The sequence below is a fragment of the Lithobates pipiens genome, unplaced genomic scaffold (genome assembly GCF_037356315.1).
Source record: "Lithobates pipiens isolate NorthernLeopardFrog02 unplaced genomic scaffold, aLitPip1_a1.2 Scaffold_19, whole genome shotgun sequence".
In the NCBI taxonomy this organism is placed as follows: Eukaryota; Metazoa; Chordata; class Amphibia; order Anura; family Ranidae; genus Lithobates; species Lithobates pipiens.
The window spans coordinates 176561773-176585170 of NW_027507764.1; the positions used below are offsets into that span (position 1 = coordinate 176561773).

A 23398-nucleotide genomic window follows, 5' to 3' on the forward strand; every position below is an offset into this window, starting at 1 on the left:
TTCCAACGTTGACAAGCATGCAACAAAATGGACGGTCATTCCTCCGATATTCTCATTGTGTGTACGAGGCTTTACCTTTAAAATAGTCTAAGGCCCCTTTCACACTTGTCCAACTTGTCCTGCGACTTGGGACTTCCAAGTCGCAGGACAAGTCGTACCCCATGATTTCCAATGAGTACCGTTCGCATCTTAAAGTTGCAGCGACTTCAAAGTAGTCCCTGCACTACTTTTAAACGATTTTGATGCTATTTGAGGTCCATAGACCTCAAGATTACGCAGGCAATGCTTCAAATCGCGGCAAAGTCGTGGCAAAGTGTGAAAGGGGCCTAATTCTAACAGCTTTGAAACATCTGCTGTGTATTTACATTAGAGAACTCCCGAGATCTCCTTTGTAAAGCTTTGATATTTTTTCCATAGTTTCCACCACAATTTTATGACTGCTATAAGCAGCCCCCAGAGTATACTGTTTTGGCAGGCTCTAAACACTTCTGTTTATTGCCTGCAAGTGCATCCAGGATCTTTGCTGTTTCCTGTTTGTAAGCATGTGCAGAGAAACAGCTGCAGGTTGGTGTAACCAGTAGAGCAAGCTAAATGGTGTTTACTGGAAGGTAATTAGACCTTTTATTTCAGAGGAAGGGCTGGTTAATGACAGATAGTGCAAGGGGTGAAAAAGCTGAACAGTGTTGTCTGAGGGGGAATCTTTGTCCCTAAAAAGAAACATGCAGTGCAAAGGAACTTGCAAACAGTAACACAACACTTATTACAATTTTCACCAAATTCTGTGCAGCTGTGTATCCCCTAATCTGCATCCCAAGACAACTTAAAATATTAAAGCGAGCCTTAAGATTAACCACAAATACTTTACGAAAACATAACTCTAGCTTTTACCCTTAAATGGATAATATTATGCTTCCTTTCATACTGCTTCCCAGTTCCCTAGCTTAATCCTCAGCTAGTTCTTATTTCTTCCTCGAGATAGTGATAATATGAAGTAAAACATAAATTGATTGTAAACCCCCCAAAAAATCTAAATTAAACTGAACATTGTATCTAACTCAGCAAAGCAGCAGAACTCTACTGTCCTAAGTCTGGCTGGGAAAAGATCATCCTGTCATCTGTAATCTTCCCCACTTTTCTACAGTAAAAAAAATCATACACCCGAACAAAAAAAGATGTTGCCACCCCCCCCCCCCCAAACTTAATGAGGAGTCCAGCCGCTGTGCACACTGCTTAACTGTGCTTGTTTGTCACTGAATAACAAAAGCCGTTTTGTGGGTTTGAAAGTAAGGTTTTGGTTTAAAAAAATTAATTGGATTGCACATGGATAGGTGCAGCCAACATTTTTTATTTTATTTCGAGATAGTGATAGTGTGAAAATGGAAAATAAACAGTATAGTATATATAAATATCATTTTTAGCACTGCAATGTTCTTTGCTAGAATGATTTTCCAAATGGCAACACATCGCTTCATCATAATGTAATCTGAAACAACAATTCCAGGCTTTCATACCTTTTGGCTTATAACTTCACAGTGTTTATGATGATGTGGCTTTCCAAGGAAAAATGAAAATCCAGTTGTTTTAGAAGGAAAAAATACAATACTTTAAACACAAACTAAACATAAAGTAATGCAACTGGAAAAGTAAATCCAGCGTAATGTCCATTTGTGGTAAATATTTGTAAGTGTTCCATATTTGAAATCCCTATTTTTGTCATCTTGTGAAAAATAAATGGAGATAAACCACAGTTAATATAAAAAAGGTTAACAAAGAAATGTAAAAGAAGATTGGAGATCTAAAAAAGGAAACTAAAGAAATTACATCCATTATTTTGAACAACAGTATCAGGAGATGGTGTTACGTAAATCATAATAGGCCCAAATGTAGGTTGCATTCGGAAGACCCAGCAGGGGGTCCCAGCAATTAGCTGCTAGGGGACAATGGAGATATTTGCCAGCACACCGTACACCATGGATCAACAAGGGGAGTGTGCAAGCGGATCTTATTGCATAATCACAACACAAAGCAGTGCAACATTTCGGAGCCATGAAGGAGCTCTGAGTGGCTCCGAAATGTTTCACTGCTTTGTGATGTGATCATGCAATAAAATTTGTTACATACATATTGATCCATGGTGTGCTGGAATATATCTCCTCTGTGACTTTCTGAACCAGTTCCCAGTTGGATGTTTCTGCAGCACCCTAATCATATCCAGAAGCTTATCCAGGAACGTGTGCAATCGGAAATATGGAGTGTAGCTGCTAGGGGAGACCCAAGGCTGATCATTCACAGGTAATGCTCCATGAGTGATTACATACGAATGGTCACATTTTGTTGCAGGACCTGTCAGCCACTCATTGCTTTCGATGGGACTTCCACCCACTTCAATATGCTGGAAACACCAATGAATCTGCCGCATGTAATGGGTAGCAGCCCCATTCTTAACCACTTCCCACCTGGCCAATGCACATCTACGGCCAGATGGGAGCCGTCTACTTCTGATAGGACGTTCAGGAACGTCCTTCAGAAGGAGCGGGATCGCGCGCGCGGGCGCGTGCCCACGCAGCTGCGCGATCCCGATGTGCTCGTGTCACCCGGACACGGCGCATCTCAGATCGGCAGGAGGGCTCTGTGATTGGCCCCCCGATCACATGACGGCTGTGTTCAATCACGGCCATCATGTGATGTAAAGAAACAGCCGGTTGCTAGGCAATCGGCTCCTCCTCTCCTCACACAGAAGTCATCGCTGAGGAGAGGAGAGCAGATCGCTGCAGCCGGCTGATGATCAGTGAGTATGAGCTGTTTTTTACAGCTTTTTACTCACTGATCACCAGTCTAGCGTAAACACACCACACAGTATAAACACAGTCCCCACATATGTCCCCAAAACACACATGTCCCCAAAACATACATGTCCCCAAATAATAAAAGCACATGTCCCTAATAATAAAAACATGTCCCTCACATATGTCCCACTAAAATCACATGTCCCAATGATTATCTGCACACATATGTACGTGATCACCTGCACACATATGTATATGATCATTTGCGTACATATGTTCGTGATCACACAAACCAATTATTATACATTTAACTGAATTTTTTTTACCAAAAACATGTAGCAGAATACATTTTGGCTTAAATTTATGACAAAATTAGATTTTATTGGATTTCTTTTAAAATAGAAAAAAGAAAATATTGTTTTTTTTCCAAATTTCCGCTTTTTTTTGCGCTTATATCGCAAAAAAATAAAAACGGAGTCGTGAATAAATACCACCAAAATAAAGCTCTATTTGTGCGAACAAAATGATAAAAATTTCATTTGGGTACAGTGTAGCATGACCGCGCAATTGTCACTGAAAGTGCTAGAGCGATGAAAGCTGAAAATTGGGCTGGGAAGGAAGGGGGCGAAAGTGCCCATGTATTGAAGTGGTTAAAGTGTCATTAACCATTTCCCGACTGGCGCACGACGATGTACGTGGATAGAGTATCACGGGCAGGCAAACTGGCGTACAGGTACGTCCAGTTGAATTTGCCAACCCTGCCATCGTGTGTGCGCTGCTGGCGGCACGCATGCTTGCTGGTCAGGACCCAGTGAGTCCGGTCATGGGTCCCGTGGACTCGATCGCCACAGGGATACCAGTGATCGCCTTACGGGGAAGGAGAACGGGGAGATGCCGTTGTAAACAGCATCTCCCCGTTCTGCCTAGCAACAAGTGACACTGATCTCTGCTTCCTGTGATTGGAGCAGAAATCAGTGTTCACTAGCACAAAGCCCAGCCCCCCACAGTTAGTAACACGCCCCTAGGACACACTTAACTCCTACACTGCCACCCCCTGGTTAACCCCTTCACTGCAAGTGTCATTTAAACAGGAATCATTTGTATAGCACTGATTGCTGTATAAATGACAATGGTCCCAAAAATGTGTCAAAAATGTCCGATGTGTCCGCTGTAATGTCGCAGTCACAATAAAAATCACTGATCGCCGCCATTACAAGTAAAAAAAAAAATTATTAATAAAAATGCCATAAAACTATCCCCTATTTTGTAAACGCTATAAATTTTGTGCAAACCAATCAATAATCGCTAATTGCGTTTTTTTTACCAAAAATATGTAGAAGAATATGTATTGGCGTAAACTGAGGAAAAAAAATGTTTTTTTATATATTTTTGGGGGATATTTATTATAGCAAAAAGTAAAAAATAATGCATTTTTTTCAAAATTGTCGCTTTTTTTGTTGATAGTGCAAAAAATAAAAACCACAGGGGTGATCAAATACCACCAAAAGAAAGCTCTATTTGTGGGCAAAAAAGGACATCAATTTTGTGTGGGAGGCACGTCCCACGGCCACGCAATTGTCAGTTAAAGCGAAGCAGGGCCAAATCACACAGGAAGACACTGTGGGGGGGGGGGGGGAGCACATAGGAAGACACTGTGGGGGGGGGGGGGTTGGGAGCACACAGGGGGACACTGTGGGGGGTGGGGATCACACAGGGGGACCCTGGAAGGGGGAGAGGGCACAGTGGGGCACTGGGGAGGGGGAAGCACACAGGGGGACACTGGGGGGAGCACACAGGAAGACACTGTGGGGGGTGGGAGCACACAGGAAGACACTGTGGGAGGTGGGGAGCACACAGGGTGGACACTATGGGGGATGGGGAGCACACAGGGGGGGCACTGTGGGGGTTGGGGAGCACACAAGGAGACCCTGGGAGGGGGAGAGGGCACAGGGAGACACTGGGGAAGGGAGAAGCACACAGGGGGACACTGGAGGGGGCGCACACAGGGGGGCACTGTGGGGGGGCACACAGGGGAATACTGGGGGAGCACTCAGGGGAACACTGGGGGGGGCACACAAGGGAACACTGGAGGGGCACACAATGGGACACTAGGGGGGAGACACAGAGGGACACTGTGGGAGGGAGAGCACACAGGGGAACACGGGGGGAACACACAGGGGAACACTGAGGAAGGGGAGAACACAGTGGGACGCTGTGGGAGGGAACACAGTGGGACACTGTGGGGGGAGAGCACACAGGGGGACACTGGGGGAGCACATAGTGGGACATGGGGGGGAGCACACAGGGAACACTGGAGGGGCACTGGGGGGAGAGCACACAGGGGAACACTGGGGGGAGCACACAGGGGAACACTGGGGGGACACAGGGGGACCCTGTGGAGGGGGGGAGAGCACACAGGGGAACACTGGGTGGGGGGAGAACACAGGGACACTGGGGGAGTACACAGGGGGACACTGGGGGGACACACAGGGGAACACTGGGGGGGAAATACAGTGGAAAACTGGGGGGACACAGAGGGGAAAACTGGGGGGGACACACAGGGGAACACTGGGGGAGCACACAGGGGAACACTGGGGTGGCACACAGGGGAACACTTGGGGGGACACACAGGGGGACACTGGGGAGGGGACACACAGAGGGACACTGGGGGACACTGGGGAGGGGACACACATGGGGAGACACACAGTGGGACACTGTGGAGGGGGACATACAGGGGAACATTGGGGGGGAGAGCATACAGGGGGGTAGTGTGGGAAGAGCACACTGAAGACTGGTCCGGGCCCCATACATCTGTACTGCAGTCACCCCCTCCCTCCGATGGCGGCCCTCCAGTAAAAAAAGTTTCACTTACCCCGGTCATGCCTGTAATAATACCACTAACAGCGCGCTGCTCCCCGCCGGCCCCTCCTCCCTTCTCGTCTGTCCTAGGTGATGTAGTGTACAGTGCAAGCACCTGCGACGGACGGGAGGGAAGGAGGGGCCGGCGAGGAGCAGCGCGCTGTTAGCGGTATTATTATAGCCGCTTCAAGGGGCTTCTCGTTGGGCCGGCCATGGGCCCCTAATGGCTCCGGGCCCTCAGACGGCGACCGAATGACCGATGGGTCAGTCCGCCCCTGCTTGATAGTAGTTTGCCTATTAGCCCAAAATATGGGCAGAATTTAAAATGATTAACACCAACAAATTTTAATGAGATTTACTTCATAATTGGCCAATCCCTTAGTAAACTGAACCAGGGCAGATTTGCCCATCACATTTTCTGGTACACATTATATAGCAGAAATAGTGCATGTACTGTAAATGGATACAAAATCATATTTGTAAAAAAAATATTGATGAAATCACATTGCAATTCACAATACATTAAACCAAAATTTAAACCGACGACCCTAGCACTGCTAGGCACACATGCTAACCACTTAGACAATGTTCTGCACATTAGACACGTGCATTTTGTTTTGGTATGAATACAAATTCAGACAAATTTTTGGCTATTCGGGATGTATCCGAATTTCTGATTGAAATAGTAACAAATATTACCGAAAATTTGTTTCCTTTATTCATTTTCTAATGAATGCCAACTTTTTAGAACAATTAGAGTTCGGATCGGTCGAAAAAGGATGGACTGATTCTAATTCTGTGTAAAGAAATAGCTGGTTAAGCAGCTGGCCGGGAAGCCAGCCGCCTGCATCCTTAACAATCATGGGTCAACATCTGTCAGCAGCTTCCCCACTGACAGATGAAAGTTAAAGAAAAGAATGATGGCATTTGCCCGGCAAAATAATTATTTTTAAAAAAAAATGGCGTGGGGCCCCCCAAAATCCACACCAGGCCTTTTCCGAGTATGCAGCCTGGCTGGTCAGGAAAAGGGAGGGGACGAGCGAGTGTCCCCCTCCTGAGCCATACCAGGCCCCATGCCCTCACCATGGGGGGGTGGGTGCTTTGGAGCAGGGGGGCTCTGCACCCCCCACCCCAAGTACCTTGTCCCCATGTTGATGGGGACAAGGGCCCCTTCCTGAACCATGGGCTTTGGTTGTCGGGGCTGGCGGATGGGGGGCTTATTGGAATCTGGAAGCCCTCTTTAACAAGGGAGCCCCCAGATCTCGACCCCCCCCCTTGTGAATGGATATGGGTACATTGTACCCATACCCATTCACCAAAAAAGTGTCAAAAAGTAAGAAAAACAGGAGACAGTTCTTGACAAATCCTTTATTAAAAGCAAAAAATAAATAGTGTTGCGTGATGTAATCCACTGTCAATCACGCCGTCCACCGTGTAAAAAGACGATTTACCTCCTAAGAGGTCTCCCAACATATAAGCTCTCTTTGGGTTTGATAGCTCTTTTATAAGCAAGGGTGGTGTCACCCAGGTACGCCACCCAGTGGCACCGCCCCTTCTGACGTCACGCATGACATGATGTGACATCTGAAGGGGATGGTGCCACCAGGTGATGTACCTGGGTGGCCCCACCGTTGCCTATAAAAGAGCTGTCAAACACAAAGAGAGCTCATATGTTGGAAGACCTTTCAGGGGGTGAAGCGTCTGAAGCGGTGACTGGCGTGATTGACAGTGGATTACTATTGACACTATTTTATTATTTTAATAAAGGATTTGTCAAAAACTGTCTCCTGATTTTCTTACTTTTTGACACTTTTTTGGTGAATGGGTAAGGGTATGATGTACCCGATATCCATTCACATGGGGGGGTCGGATCTTGTTAAAGGGGGCTTCTAGATTCCAATAAGCCCACCACCCGCAGACCCCAACAACCACAGCCCACAGTTGTCAGGAAGAGGCCCTTGTCCTCATCAACATAGAGACAAGGTGCTTTGGGGTGGGGGACACAGAGCCCCCTGCCCCATAGCACCCACCCCCCCATGTTGAGGGCATGTGGCCTGTTATGTTTCAGGAGGGGGGGCGCTCACTCACCCCCCACCCTTTTCCTATCCAGCCAGGCTGCATGCTCAGATAAGGGTCTGGTATGAATTTTGGGGGGATCCCATGCCTGTTTTTTTTTACATTTTGGTGTGGAGTTCCCCTTAAAATCTATACCAGACCCAAAGGGCATGGTATGGACTGGGGGACCCTATGCCATTTTCTTTAAACATTTTTCTATTACCAGGCAATTGCCGGCATTCTTTTCTTTAGCATTCATGTGTCAGTAGCCCTCAGTGCCCGCTGACAGATGATGACTCATAGTTGTTAAGGACGCAGGCGGTTGCCTTCCTTGTCCGTTGATTAACAACCAGCTATTTCTTCACAAAGAATTCTAATCAGTCAATGTTTTTCCAACCGATCCGAATTGTAATCGTTCTGAAAAGTTGGAATTCCTTAGAAAATTTATAAATGAAACCCATTTTAACGAAAACTCAACTAAATGAAATTTAATGAAAACTAAACACATTTCGAAATCAAACGAGTTCCATAACAAAACAAAATTAGTAACATAATGAACCTATCTGAAACTAAACAGATTTTCCCATTCTGCACATGTCTACTGCACATTGACTTTCTTCTCTGAAATGTGTTGCTCTCCAAGGTTCTGAACACTTGTTTGACCAAATTATAAACAATGGACGTGTAAACTAGCAAATCAAACTTACATATGTATTCGGTAACTGATAATGGTCATTGAAATTTTTTTCTGCTGAAATCATTCAATTTTAAGTATTTGTCTGTTGACTTTTACATAAATTATACCTTTTATGTAAAGCCTGAGGCACAATGGGGTTGATTTACTAACACTGGAGGGAAAAACCACATACAAATCAATGGCAATAAAGATAACAGAAGAGTTAGTGAGATAAGACAGAGGGAGAGCTATGGAATAGAGGGGGGGAGGGGGGTGCTAGTCACAGAGGGGGTTGTAAAACTTTAGTATAATGGGTAAGGAAACCTATGTCTAAATTCAGGCCATTATTTTTTGTGTCAAAAAGAATTATCATGCTTAGTTCAAAGGTTTTCCTTTCCTGGATAGTTCTGAAATTCCCTTTAAGAACTAAAACATTAATGTTGTGTACCTCATCCAATGCAAAAGGTGCAGCAAAGGATCTTATGTTGGTGAATACAGGACAGAAGTTGCAAACGAGGATGAATTTACACAGACATACCATCAAGGAACATAAAGAAGACAGTTTATGCACACCTGTGGGACATCACTTCTCACACCGGACCACACTATAGAAGACCTCAATGTTTCTTTTTGACACAAAAAATAATGGCCTGAATTTAGATATAGGTTTCCTTACCCATTATACTAAAGTTTTACAACCCCTCTGTGACTAGCAACCCCCCCCCCCCCCCTCCATTCAATAGCTCTGCCTCTGTCTTATCTCATTAACTCTTCTGTTATCTTTATTGCCATTGATTTGTATGTGTTTTTATTTGTTGTTTTTTTTTCTCTTCTTTCCTCAAAGGTGTTATTTATTTATTTTTGTTTGTTTTGTTTTTACATTCTGCTTAAAAATGTGTAAATCAGTACTGCTTGGCCTTGAAGAAGGGGGCATACCCCAAAAGCTTGTCCTGAAAAAAATATCACGGACAGTACTCAATTTTCTCTATGGATCTCAGTGAAAGTATATGATGTCAACCTTCTTAGGTACCACGGATGGAAGTGAGGGAAAGATGTGTAATATCAACAAGCTTCTTTTTCCCATGTTTTTTTTTTTTTTATCATTTTAGTGCTGTGTTTTAGGCAAGGGGTCCTTTCTATATAAGCAGTTAAAGACTGAAAAATAGCAATTTTAAAGCTCGCAAATATACTTAAAAATCTAAAACTACACTTATTTGCTGCTGCAGCAATTCCTGCAAACTTACCTTTAAATTTTATGTAATGCACTCTTCTTAGCTGAGCTTATGATTGTGTATTTTTTATTCCAGAAGCCACGTGCTTTGAAGAAATATATAGATTAGATATTCTTCATTTGCACTGAAAGAGATACATTTATCTGAACCAGAGGTTAAAGTTGAAGGCTATCTGCTGCAGTCCCACTGTTCGCATCCAGAATCCTAAAATCTCCCCTTCTGTTGTTTCTCTGGATGTTGGAGAATTTCCCATTTTATTTTTAAGTGTAGGCCAACAGCTTGTAGCAGCCATATGAAAGACAAGGGGAGGAAATTACAGGAAATTCACAAAGCAGTATGTATTCACAGCAGTTGCACAGAACTTAAAAACAATTTAGGCAGCTAAAAAAATATTTAACTGCCATCAATTTCTAGGCATGTGTTAGAACATAATAGCTTGGAGCTGGCCAACACAGTATTCTTTGGCTACATCCCATTCCTCTATAAGCTCATGGTTCAGCAACCAAGAACTTAGAAATATGGTCCCTTAGGCTGTGCTGCTTAATAAATGGCTGTAATTAGCGACTGACAAGCCATTGATCAAAGTGATTTATAAGGAATATAAATGTATCTACAATATAACGTTATATAGAATATATTGCTTTGACAAACATTTGCACAACTATCTTGAGACCTACAAAATAAAGGTTCACGATCGCTTTAGCCTACTGGTTCTGTGCTTTAGGAAGATGTATGTTTTTGGGGGTATTTTACAAACTGTGAAAGCTGTAAGTGAAAAATTATTAAATTAAAAAAAGTGAAAAATTGCAAAATTGGTTTGGCTACTTAAGGTGGAAAAATAGAAGAGAAGGGTCTGGTAGTGAAATGGTTAAGCAGGAACTCTTAAAGCAAAGGTCACTTTAAATAATCAAAATAAATATGATGCTGTCCAATATGTTACTCTTATTACTGTCTAGTTTTTAAATTAATTATATTGATTTATGTAACATTTCCAAGAAGCGTGTTTCCATATGAAAGTGAATAATAATAATTTAATAATATAAATGTATTTAATAAAATAAAGAATTAAGAAGTATAAAGTATAACATAAAAAATGCATAATTTGCATAAACTCCCCTGGTTGCTATTTATCTATAGGTAAGCCCTATAATAAGGCTTACCTATAGGTACAATAAATATCTCCTAAACATGCAACATTTAGGAGATATTTACTTGTGAATGCGCCAGTGACATCACTGGTGCACGCAATCTAATGAATCGGCATGGCCGTGCCGTTCCTTTAGAGCCCTGTGCCGTGAACAGTATCTCCCACGTGCATGTGCAGAAGTGACATCATCGCAGCTCATCAAGTCAAAGGACTGGAGCCTATCAACCCAGAAGGTAGGCAACGGAAGATGGAGGCCATGTAATCGGTGACGGTGCGCCACTGGAGGGTGTCGTTTTAAGGTCATTTTCACTTAATATGCTAGTATGCTATGCATACTAGCACATTATAGAATTGCCTTTTTATTTTTTCTTCACAAAGTTTACTATGGCTTTAAATAACATGCTTGAGTGATGCCGTAATCCTGCAGTTGAAGGGGCATACCTGTACAATGTAATAAACAAAAGTGCAAAAGTGATATTTACAACCAAAAAATAGCATTTAGATTGCTTCTAAGGCCCCTGTCACACTGATGATCCGTTCAGGTCCGCCTGTCAGTTTTTCAGGCAGACCTGAACGGATGCTCCATAGAGCTCTATGGAGCGTCGGATGTCAGCGGTGACATGTCCGAAAAAGTGTGACGGAGGAAAAAGCTATTTTTCCATCCGTCTGCGGATCGGATCGGGACACTGCGGTCCGTCGTCATCCGATCTCCCATAGGGGAGAGCAGCGCTGTGACAGGTTCGTCCCTGCACAGTGTGAGCGACGGAGTGATCCCCGCTGAGCAAACGGATATCCACGGGGTGCATCAGCACTGATCCGCCCCGTGTGAAAGGACCCTAAATTAAATTTGGATCTTGAAGGGAACCCCAGCTGCTTTGTTTATAAACAGAATGAAGCAGCTGGGATTTCCTTTAACATCCATATCAGAAACTTAGCCTAGATGGCAGTCTGGTATATATTTTAAGATGGAATCCACAAAAAAAAAAAAAAAAATAAATCAATCAATCAATCAATACCAGACTCTTATCCTTGATTAGATTTTAAGAGGAACTCCATACAAAACCAATGAATTATGGTTCCCTCCAAAATCCATACCAGACCCAAAGGATCTGACAATTGCAGAAGGTACTTCCGTGTAACTCAGTGGCCCCATGTTCATTGTAATTTTTGGGAAAAACTATCAAAAGTTTTTACTAGATTTATGTATACAATTCAGTATTCAACCATCTTTACTAGTAACTCCCTTTAAAGACAACTTTAAGTGGAAAATAATAATTTTTTGGTAGAAGAAACTATATCTTTTTATGCCCAGCTTGTCAGCCTAATTGCAACTTCTGTAAAATGGAAGACACAACACATCTGCAGGATATGGTGGATGTATATATGGGTTGGTTACTTTCTTGAGACATTCTGTGAGCTTCATTTGGATGTAAAGTACTTATACTGTATCTATTTCCAGCAAACAGAATGTTTACATCAGTCTTATTATTTATTAAGTGTTCACTGGGCATTTACTTTGCTTACATACTTTGCATTATAGCTTCTACCTGGGGGAACATGGAGACTTATTCTGAAAACATGATCTTTCCACTTATATTATTCCTTTTTTATGTTATGTAGGATACAAAGAGCTCATAAAGAAGTACAAGTGCAATGTTTCAGTAGATCAGTAAACAAGCTTTCTGGTGCTTATCAAGCGATCTGTTTTTATGTAAGTATATTATTTTTTTTATCTATGCCTTCATTACAAAATTGTGTTCAAAGTACATTATAATCATTATTTAACCACTTGAGCCCCGAAAGATTTGGCTGCTGAATGACCAGGCCATTTTTTGGGATTCGCCACTGCTTCACTTTAACTGACAATTGCGCGGTCACGCGACGCTACAACCAAACAAAATTGACGTCCTTTTTTTTCCCACAAATAGAGCTTTCTTTTGGTGGTATTTGATCATCTCTGCCGTTTTTATTTTTTGTGCTATAAGCAAAAAAAGAGCTACAATTTTGAAAAAAAAGACAATATTTTGTTCTTTTTGCTATAATAAATATCCCCATTTTTTTTTTAAAAAAGATAAAAAAAAATTCTTAGTTTAGGCCAATATGCAGGACAGGACTTAGGGTGGTGGGGGACCCTGGACTTGAGTCACTTTCAGGCCTTACCTTCTATACATTACCGTATTTATCGGCGTATAACACGTGCCAACGTATAACACGTACCCCAAGTTTAGGAGGGAATTTTAAGGAAAAAAACTTTTAGGAGGGAAGATTAAGGAAAAAACTCACATTTAAATGCCCATCAATACAGCCTAATCAGTGTCCATCTACAGCCCTGCCCATCCATCTGCAGTCTTGTCCAGTGTCATTGCAGCCTTGTCAGTGTCATTTACAGCCTTGTCAATGTAGCCTTATCATTTGCAGCCTTGCCCCAGTGTCATTTGCAGCCTTGTCATTGCAATCTTGAAGTTTAAAAATGGCGCCGCCAAGATACAGAGTCCTGTGTATCTCGGTGGCTCTCGGGTCCTCTTGGCGGTGTAACGACATATTCAGTGACCCATCGCAGTTTGCTACGGAAGTGACGTTCCGTCTCCACCATCTTGGTAGAGCCCACACTCGTCCACAGTAAGGATACACTAAGAAGGGGTAAAGCGGACATGTTGTTTCACCCACCAGAGTTTTTAATTTTACATGTATTTATAACAGTAAAGTAAGTTTATATAGTGAAATACAGGACTTAGAACTCCGTCTGACTACTTAGATCTTAAATTTTAAAAGCACCGGCAACCCTGCTCATCTCACAGGTTTGCTAATCTGACAGAAGTTCGCTGCTTTTAAAATTCAACATCTAAGTAGTCAGACGGAGTTGTAAGTACTGTATTTCACTATATACTAACTTTAATGTTTTAAATACGTCTAAAATGCAAAACTTCGGTGGGTGTTAAAACATGTTCTCTTTAACCCTTCTTAAGCCTTGTACACACGGTCGGAGAATCCGTCGGAATGCGTCTTATGTCGTCGGATAATCCGACTGTGTGTGGTATGCATCGGACTGGTTCCGTCCGAATCTCCGTCGGACCCAATTTTCCAACATGTTGGAAATATTTTCCGACCAACTGGTTTGATCGCACATACTCCGATCATGTGTAGAGAATTTTGATCGGACCAAGTGCCACGCATGCTCAGATCAAATTCCTACATCAAAGCTATTGGCTACTAGTCCCATCGTAACGAAATTACGTTATCACGTTCTGAATGATCGGATTTTTCGACAACTTAGTCCGACCGTGTGTATGCAACAGTTTCGGACACGATCCGACGGGCAAAATCCGATGGACAAAATCCGACGGATTTGATTGTCAGAATGTCCGACCGTGTGTACAGGGGCTTAGTGTATCCTTACTGTGGATGAGTGTGGGGTGTGGCAAGATGGCGGCGACGGAATGTCACTTCCGTAGCAAACTGTGATGGGTCGCCGAATATGTCGTTGCAGCGGCTCTCGGGTCCTCTCGCAGTCCAAAGCGAAGCTGAGAGTAGCCGAGTGTACTTGGCTCGGCTCACAGTCACGCCCAGTCCCTGTGTTATGTCCATCATAGGGCGGGACTGAGCATGACTGTGAGTGGAGCCGAGCTGAGTGCACTCGGCTATGTATCTCAGCGGGTTCCATGGGCTTGAACCCAGTCAAGCCCAATAGCAAGTCCAGCCCTGCCAATATGTTTTCCTTTTTTTGGTAAAAAAAAATTGCAATAAGCATATATTGATTGGTTTGCGCAAAAGTTATAGTGTTTACAAAATAGGGAATAGATGTACTGTATAGCATTTTTATTATTATTTTTTTTTTTACTAGTAATGGTGGCGATCTGCGATTTTTATTGGGACTGCGACATTATGACGGACACATCGGACACTTTTGACACATTTTTGGCCCTATTGGCATTTATACAGAGATCAGTGCTATAAAAATGCACTGATTACTGTAAAAATTTCACTGGCAGGGAAGGGGGTAACACTATGGGGCAATCAAGGGGTTAACTGTGTTCCCTGTGTGCGTTTCTAAATTTAGGGGGAGGGGACTGACCTAGAGGAAATTACATATTGTGATTCTTGTTTACACACGCACGTCCCTGTTCTGCCTCTCATGCCCACAATCGCTTGTGGCTGGAGGTCAACGCGACCGTCGGCCACGAGCATGAGCACCCACGCAGTGCAGCAGGTGAGCGCCTCCGGTGGTGCACCTGCTATCCCACTTAGACGTATCGCTATGACGGCTTGCAGGATCGTGCCGACCTGCCTCTGTATAATGATCCCGGCTGGTCGGCATGCGGTTAAATAAAATTTTTGAGCTGAGAAATCTATGTGCTCAGGGGCATTGATAATTTTTTTTCTTAGAGAGGGGGTGTTCAGCTCTCTCAAATTGGAGTTTACTTAGCTAGCTTTCTAAGGTTTGAAGATACATACCAACTATATCATTCTTGAACTATTTTTTTACTTGCAGCCATACTGATTTGTTTCTTTAACCCCCCCCTCCCCCCCGGCGGTATTCCTGAGTCTGGCTCGGGGTGAAAATTTTGTAGCATTAGCGGTAACCCTGAGCCAGACTCGGGACCGCATCGCTGGATCCAGGATGAGGGTACTTACCTTATCCTCTGGATCCAGCGATGTCCCCCTGCTGTACGAGCCGTCCTCCTCTAGATCTATCAGGGAGCCGAGCTCCATTCCCTGCGAGGGTTGCAACGCATGGGGATGGAGAACAGCGCCAAATTTAAATAGTAAAACACACACATTACATACAGTATAATGTAATCTTACAGATTACATTGCTGTATGTAATTATTTCACATCCCCTTTGTCCCTAGTGTTCTGCCCAGTGCTCTGCATGCAGTTTTATATTATAAAAACTGTTCTTTATGCCTGGAAACTGGAGATTGTCCATCGCAACCAAAACTGTCCCTTTACATCAAAAATGGTTTTAGGCCAGCTAGAAAACAGCGATAATAAATTGAAATCACTCGCAGAATTGAGCGATATCGATTTGTGGGGAGATCCGTCATCAAATACTGAAAAGTAATGACAGTGACAATTCTGCAACTGAGCAAATTTCAGTGTTTTTGTTTTGATTACATTATTGAATAATTTTTATTATTGTTATATTATTATTTGGTACAATTATTTATAATTATTTATTATATTATAATTTATGATTTCATTTTTCAAACTTTATCATACCCGGGATGTTTGCTAGACTCTGGTTTGGACAGATTTAAGTGAGTTATTCCTAAAGCCGCGTACACACGGGCGGACTGTATGGCCAACTTAGTCCGTCAGACAATCCGATGGACAGTCCGTCCTACTTTCGAATGAACAGACTTGACCACACAAGGATGCACAAACAGTCCGTCGAAAGCTTGCGCGATGACGTGTACAGCACGTACGACGGGACTAGAAATAGGAAGTCGAATACACAGCAATGCAACCTTTCGCCGTGTAAATCCTTTCTGAGCATGCGCCATACTTAGTCCGTCGAACTAGCCTACTCACGAGCGGATTGTCCGCTGAAACCAAAGTATGACGGACAATATTACGGAAATTCCGAAATACTTAGTCCGCCAGACTGCACGCTGAAAAAGTCCGCTGAAGCCCACACACGAGCGGACTGTCCGCTGAAATGTGTTTTGACGGACTAAGTTGGCCAGACAGTCCGCCCGTGTGTACGCGGCTTAAGAATTACAGGACTACAATATAAAACACCAAATGTTCATGCAAAATAATTGTAACGCTTTCAGCACCTGAAATCTGAAATAATCATACCGCCGCTATCGTCCACCTCCGCTATAGTCTGATTCTGCAGATGGAGGAAAATCCTATTTTTCTATCCGTCTGCAGAGCAGATCGGATGAACGCGGACAGACGGTCCGTGCTCATCGGATCCCCCATAGAGGAGAGCAGAGAGCTGACAGGGCGGTCCCTGCACAGTATGCAGAGACTGCCCTGTCCGCCGCCGGCTCAGCGGGGACAACGGAGCGATCCCCGCTGAGCAAGCGGATCATCACGGGGCGGATCATTACTGATCCCTCCACTGTGAAAGGGGCCTTATGCGGTTAAGCAAAACTGTACACAAACAACACTTTTTGAGACAGATAGAGTTTTCTTTTTGTGGTATTTAATCACCGCTGGGGTTTTTTATACCCATATATTTTTATAATAGGCTGTACTAATGGCCACTGATAGGCCACACTGATGGGCATTGATAGGCTGTACTGATGGACACTGATGAGGCTGCACAGAAGGGCACCGATGAGCCTGCACTGATGAGGTTGAACTGTTGGGCACTGATAAGGCTGCACTGATGGGCACTGATGAGGCAGCACTGATGAGGCTGCACTGAAAAGGCGGCATTGATGGCCACTGATAGGTGGCACTGACGGACACTAATATACACCACTGATGGGCACTGATACTCAGCACTGATGGGCACTTATATACTGCACTGATCAGGGCCCTGATTATCAGTCTAAATGCCCTACCACCACAAGCTGATTATCGGCTTTCCTTTCCTCAGACACTGAGAACACTGAGGAAAGAAAATGGCAATAACGGCGATTTGTTTACATGTGATCAGCTGTGATTGGACATAGCTGATCACATGGTAAAGAGCCTACGTCATAAGCTCTTTACAACGGTCAGTGATGCGCTGTGTCCTCCAAGAACAAGAGAGGTCCCGCCCAACCTTCATTTTGCAATACAGCTGACGGGAACCAGTTAAACAGTATAAGCAATATGTAAGCATTAACAGTACTCATAACAAGCAATGTGCCTGGCTTTACAATCAAAAAGTCAAGACAGCATGAGCAAGGCAAGGATTTTGAAAGACATGGAGTAGCCTGGGACAGAACAGAAAGGCTGCTCTATGTACCAATATAGCATTAATGTACTTATTTTGCAAAAATAAAACATCTGTCCAAAAATTTGACACATGCTTACCTCACCCTCTTCATAGCTGTTTAAACAATGTGCTTGATCACTTCTGCCTTACAGAAGTAATCGAGCAGTGTGTTTAAACAGCTATGAAGAGAGTGAGGTAAGCCTGGAAAGCTGTTTTATTTTTGCAAAAAAAGTACATTAATGCTATATTGGTACATAGGGGAGATGGTGTATACAATGCACACCAAAGTGCCTTCTTGCATCAGATTTCAGCGGAGTGCCTCTTAATCAGAGTTCAGCGGAGTGCCTCTTAATCAGAGTTCAGCGAAGTACCTTCTTAATCCGCGTTCAGCGGAGTGTCCCCTTGAATCAGAATGCAGCTGACTGCCCCCTTGCATCAGAGTTGCGAGTCGCTGCCTGGCATCAGAGTTCAGCAGAGTACCCCCTTGTATCTGAGTTCAGTGAAGTGCCCCCTTACATCAGAGTTTAGCAGAGTGCCCTCTTAAACAGAGTTCAGTGAAGTGCCCCCTTACATCAGAGTTAAGCAGAGTACCCCCTTAATCACACTTTAGCGAAGTGCCCCCTTACATCAGAGTTTAGCAGAGTGTCCTCTTGATCAGAGTTCAGTGGAGTGTACCTTTGCATCAGAGTTTAACAGAGTGCCCCCCTTCATCAGATACCAGCGGACTGCCCCCTTGCATCAGAGTTCAGTGAAGTGCCCCCTTACATCAGAGTTCAGGAAAGTGCTCCCTTAAATCAGAGTTCAGCAGAGTGCCCTCTTAAACAGAGTTAAGTGAAGTGCCCCCTTACATCAGAGTTAAGCAGAGTACCCCCTTGTATCTGAGTTCAGTGAAGTGCCCCCTTACATCAGAGTTTAGCAGAGTGCCCTCTTAAACAGAGTTCAGTGAAGTGCCCCCTTACATCAGAGTTAAGCAGAGTACCCCCTTAATCACAGTTTAGCGAAGTGCCCCCTTACATCAGAGTTTAGCAGAGTGTCCTCTTGATCAGAGTTCAGTGGAGTGTACCTTTGCATCAGAGTTTAACAGAGTGCCCCCCTTCATCAGATACCAGCGGACTGCCCCCTTGCATCAGAGTTCAGTGAAGTGCCCCCTTACATCAGAGTTCAGGAAAGTGCTCCCTTAAATCAGAGTTCAGCAGAGTGCCCTCTTAAACAGAGTTAAGCGAAGTGCCCCCTTACATCAGAGTTAAGCAGAGTACCCCCTTAATCACAGTTTACCAAAGTGCCCCCTTACATCAGAGTTCAGCAGAGTGCCCTCTTAATCAGAGTTCAGAGGAGTGTCCCCTTGCATCAGAGTTCAGCGGAGTGCCACCTTACCTCAGAGTTCAGCGGAGTGCCCTCTTAATCAGAGTTCAGCGGGGTGTACCGTTGCAGAGTTTAACAGAGTGCCCCCCTGCATCGGAAGCCAGGGGACTGCCCCTTTGGATCAGAGTCCAGCGGAGTGCCCCCTTGCATCAGAGTTCAATGGAATGTCCCCTACATCAGTGTTTAGTGGAGTGCCCCCTTACATTAGAGTTCAGTTGCTAACTGGACATGCTATAAACAGGTAAAGTGTGTAAGGCTTTTGGAAGAATGGTGGGTGGGAGTGCAGATAGGGGAGAGTAGGGAGGGAGATAGGAAGAGTTCAGTGGTGGTGCAGAGCTCAACTCACTCCAGGCTGGTCTCTGCAGGCTCAGACAGTGACAATCATATAACCAGATGGATCTGCTGGCTGAACAACTTTTAATTTCCCATCCACATTCCCTTCCTCAGGCACAGCACTTGCTGGGGTGTGGAGTATGGGTGGGAGAAGAGGGGCAGGAGGAGGTGGAGCCGATCGATACTTCTCTCCTTTACTATATGTGCTGGGAGTTGGGGGTTGATGGGAAAGTTTTCTGTCTGGACTCTGTGAGTGAGTTACAGACACCAGCCTGCCATTATATTTATCGACAGCTTTTTCTTACAGGCGGCTGGCAACACTGCCCAGACACAAACTCTATGGAAGTAGGTGTTGCCTGGGGGGGGCACAACTGAAATCTGGAGGGGTGTAGCCCACCCAGCACCCCCTGAATCCATGTTATCAATCAATCAATGTCATAATGTTATCCATTTGAATTGAGTCCTGATTTTCTGTTCTCCCTTGGTATTTCAAAATTTGTGAAGTTTTCTTGGAAGCTGTTAGCTCTTTTATTTGTAATATAACTTTCCAGCTTTTGGCTCTGTCTTAGAATTGCCCACATTGTCTACTTCTTTAGAAAAAGAAAAGTTATTTTCTTTGTGCACCAGACTCCTGGCTTGCTGCACTGACGTGGCATAAACCTTGAGTTAATTATATCCATTATTTTCTTGGTAAAATGGAATCCAAATTTGGATTGTTGCTTTTTGTTGGCATGAGACACAGTGAACTCTGTTGAAAAAACATAAGGAGTTTTATTTATGTAGGGACCTTGCCCTAAGCTGGAGTACCCCTAGCTAAATTTTGTGTTTGCTTTTCCAAATAGGCTGTAGCCAGCCTACGCGTTCATTTACAATTTTGTGCTCTGTAGGTTTTTCCTTAGTTCAGTTTATTGATTGCTCCTGTCTGCTACTGTTGAGGTGTTTCCAGTAGGCACAGTGGGAAGAAACAATATGTGAATATTTATCTACCTCAGCAAATCACTGAGAAGATTGTCTAGTAGTCTGAGCTAAGAGGCGATAAAGGTTTACAGCAAGCTTTCAGAGTGTTATGTTCTCCTCTGGGCTCTATCCATTCTGAGACAGTGTGTAATGTTCTGTGGGATTCCAGTTGCCCTGCTTAAAAAAATGGCTATCCAAGGGGAACTGAGCAGGAAGATGGCAGCCAGGATAAAAAAATCTGTAAAGGAATCTTCTGTGCTGAAAGATGTCTAGGAAAGGCTGAGTGGAAGCTACTGCTGCTTAGTCTTTTCAAAAAGCCTGCTCAAAATGATCCATTGCTCAAAAAGATCCATTGCAACTTCGCTCCTCTTACCACACTGCTACCTGACTTACTGGAACACAAGTTGGAAATTGCCCAAGCTCATAGAGCTCTAACAGCACCTCGCCCTCAAAGGACATATTGTAAAGTCACGCCTTTCTCAAGGTTAAAGAGCGTGATATGCAAAAGGCAAGAGAAACATCTTCTATTCATAGGTTGGGCCACGAAGTCCAAATATTCACAGACATTTCTCCAGCTACGGGCCAGAAGAAACATTCCTGCAAACCCCTGCTTCAGCCTTTTCAGCTTAAAGGAATCAAATAACTCTGATCCTTCCCGTTTTGCTAGACCTTCTCTTATCAGGGTAAATCCCAGAAAGAGAGTCTCTAATCAAGCATCTTGGCTTCATTTCTAATTAACCTTTAACATCTCCACGATCCCTCACCTCATCTTCATCTGGCATAGACAAAGAGGAAAAGCATTCTGTGTCTCCCTTTTGGCACTCAGCGAGAAAAAGTAATTCTCTTGTATTTCTCAGTCACTACCATCCCCCCTTTTTGTTTTGCAACAATAACCATAAAAGTGATTATTTTGCTTTCAACCCCCTTTTTTTCCCTCTAGTCCCCTGATTGCTTAATGACAGTTTATTGACTGCTTACTAATTTATTCTGCCCTTTTGTTTAGTTTTACAACTTGGTTTACCTCTATTTTATGTAGCAGGTGTCTCCTATGGGGGATTTGCCTTTTTGTCTGCCAATAGAGGGTGCTGTTTCAATGATTATTGTTCTATGTCTACTATACTGTTATGCTATCTGTTTATCATGGGCAGTAGATTGGAAGTTGTTAGGGAGGGATGGATGAATGGTTCTGCCCAAGCATAAGTTTGGCAAACTCTGAACAATATGCGGTGTTCACGGCAAAATTGAAAGCCGTGGAACACCGTTAACATCTATGGGACACTAACATGAAAAGCAAAAGTGCTCATTTTAAGGGCTTATATGCAAGTTATTGTCATAAAAAGTGTTTGGGGACATGGGTTCTGCCCCAGGGGACATGTATCAAGGCAAAAATAAGTTTTAAAAACTACCGCTTTTTTCGGTAGCAGTGATTGTAATAATGCTTAAAGTGAAACAATTAAATGAAATATTCCTTTAAATATTGTGCCTGGTTGGTGTCTATAGTATGCCTGTAAAGTGGCGCAGTTTTCCCATGTTTAGAACAGTACCACAGCAAAATGGCATTTTTAAAGGAAAAAAGTAATTTAAAACTGATCGGGCTGTAGTGAATTGTCGGGTCTCGGCAATATAGATAAAACTCATTGAAAAAAAATGGCATGGGTTCCTCCCCCAATCCATTACCAGGCCCTTTGGGTTGATTTTAAGGGGAACCCGGTACCAAAGTTTAAAAAAAAAAATGGCGCAGGGGTCCCCTCAAAATCCATACCAGACCCTTATCCGAGTCCCTGGTATGGATTTTGGGGGGACCCCCACGGAATTGTTTTTTTTAATTTTTGGTTCGTGGTTCCCCTTAATATTCAAAAAAAGGTCTGGTAATGGACTGGGGAAGAAACCATGCCATTTTCTTCAATGAGTTGTATGTATAATGCTCAGATCCGACAATTCATTACAGCCACACAGTTTTAAATTACTTTTTTCCTTTAGAAATTACATTTTTCTGTGGTACTGTTCTAAGCAAGAGAAAACTGCGCCACTTTACAGGCATACTATAGACACCCTCCAGGTGCAATATTTAAAGGAATATTTCATTTTTATTGTTTTACTTTAACCACTTGCTTACTGGGCACTTAAACCCCCCCTCAGTCCCAGACCAATTTTCAGCTTTCAGCGCTGATGCACTTTGAATGACAATTGCGCGGGCATACAACACTGTACCCAAATGAAATTTTTATCATTTTTTTCCCACAAATAGAGCTTTCTTTTGGTGGTATTTAATTACAGCTGGGAGTTTTATTTTTTGCTAAACAAACAAAAAAAATCATGTTTAATAGTTTGTTATAAAATTTTGCAAACAGGTCATTTTTCTCCTTCATTGAAGTGCGCTGATGAGGCTGCACTGGTGGGCACTAATAGGCTGCATTGGTGGGCACTGATAGGCTGCATTGGTGGGCACTGATAGGCTGCACTGGTGGGCACTGATAGGCATAGTTAAGGCGGCACTAATAGGCACAGATAAGGCGGCACCGATGGGCACAGATAAGGTGGCACTGATGGGCAAAGATGGGCACAGATAAGATGGCACGGATGGGTGACACAGATGGGTGGCATGGATGGGTGGCACTAAGGGGCACTGATAGGTACCACTGATAGATGGGACTGATGGGCACTGATAAGTGGCACTGATAGGTGGCTCTGATAGGTGGCACTGCTGGGCACTGCTGGGCACTGATGGGCGGCACTGCTGGGCACTGATGGGCACTGGTAGATGACACTGATGGGCACGGATATGTGGCACTGGGGTGCAGCACCTTTGTTGAGGCAGATTGTGGGCACTGCTGAGTGGCACTGTGGGCACTGCTGGGTGGCACTGCTGGGTGGCACTGTGGGCACTGCTGGGTGGCACTGTGGGCACTGCTGGGTGGCACTATGGGCACTGCTGGGTGGCACTGACGGGGGGCACTAGCAGGGCTGGCCGTGATCGGGACTGATGTCCCGATCACGGCCGCCGGTGATCGGCTCTTTTTTTTTCTCCTCGCGCTGTCAGCGCGAGGAGGAATAATAGCCGATTACCGGCTCCGTTATATCACATGATCAGCTGTCATTGGCTGACAGCTGATC

General features: G+C 43.9%; 1 protein-coding gene across 1 annotated transcript in view; it reads left to right on the top strand.

Annotated features, from left to right (window-relative positions):
- The window catches only part of LOC143996451 (collagen alpha-6(VI) chain-like), a 357097-nt gene that overhangs the window by 105526 nt on the left and 228173 nt on the right, over positions 1–23398 (top strand). The window contains exon 2 of the mRNA XM_077491501.1: positions 12376–12466. The gene's annotated coding sequence lies outside the window, so the exon portion shown is untranslated. The remainder of the gene's footprint in view (positions 1–12375; positions 12467–23398) is intronic.